We start from the raw sequence: 1,098 nt of genomic DNA, 5'->3' as shown, positions 1-1,098 counted from the left end.
TGTGTGTGTGTGTGTGTGTGTGTGTGTGTGTGTGTGTGTGTGTTCGTACGTGCACGCACGCACATGGGTAAGTAAATGTACTATTTCACCAGTACATAGAACGTCTGTGGTGTAAGGATTTTTTTTCCGGCCTCCAATATAAAGTTATTATCCAACAGGTATAAGTTATACCTCTGTACCAGGTTATGACTCTAGTGATATATCTATACGAATGGGGGTTTTTTGCTTGCATTTAATATGCAAACTCCTGGGAGCTTAATGCCAATAAACTAAACTCTGCAACACAGTCATAGGCACTAACTGATAGAAGACAATCTACTCGTATGCAAAAATATGTATGCATCTGGTAATCTTTTCACTTCCTGGTCTTATTTCTGCTTATTTATTTATTTTATTTTATTTTTTTTTTTTTTTTGGGGGGGGGGGGTCTCTGGAGGCAGGCAATTAGATTTTCCTCGTCTTATCCATCAAGTACGAGTGCTTGAGAGAAATACATTTAAAGAGTTTGAGAGTGTAAAGGGGAAGGACAGTGTTTTATAAACACAAAGGTCTCCGCGAGATCAGCTCACTGTTCGAGAGGTGACCAAACGTCTTACTTCAATGTAAAAAGTAGCCTTCAATGATGTTTTCAGTGTCTAATAATCTGTGATTTATGAAATGCTCCATAACCCCATTCTGAGGCCTGGGAGTGAAGTTGTTAAACATAGACACAAAAGCACACTTACCAGCGTCTGTCATGATGTGGTTAAGCACTTCGCTATCACATGACGAGAACATGCGTTCGATTTCCGTGAGATCAAAGTTTTTATCCAGTATCTCGGTCGTTTTGCTGGGACGTTGTATCCCTCTCAGTCAGGGTCAAAGCCCGTCTATAAATGATCTGAAATGTGTCGATTCAGACGTATGTGCTGTTGTTTTGTTAAAGCATGATAGCTACCCTAGTGGCGGTAGAGACGACAGACAAGTTTGGCCAAAAATAAATCGCTCAGCACTGGGTTTTATTTCACACTAAGGGTTTTTTTAATCAGTCGATTTCAAACTTGGGGAAATGGTTCTTTATATTCTTATACTTTTTAGAGATAACACTACTACTCTTAT

The sequence above is a fragment of the Aplysia californica genome, unplaced genomic scaffold (assembly GCF_000002075.1).
Source record: "Aplysia californica isolate F4 #8 unplaced genomic scaffold, AplCal3.0 scaffold00054, whole genome shotgun sequence".
NCBI classification, from domain to species: domain Eukaryota; kingdom Metazoa; phylum Mollusca; class Gastropoda; order Aplysiida; family Aplysiidae; genus Aplysia; species Aplysia californica.
Note: the sequence above shows the minus strand (reverse complement) of the source record.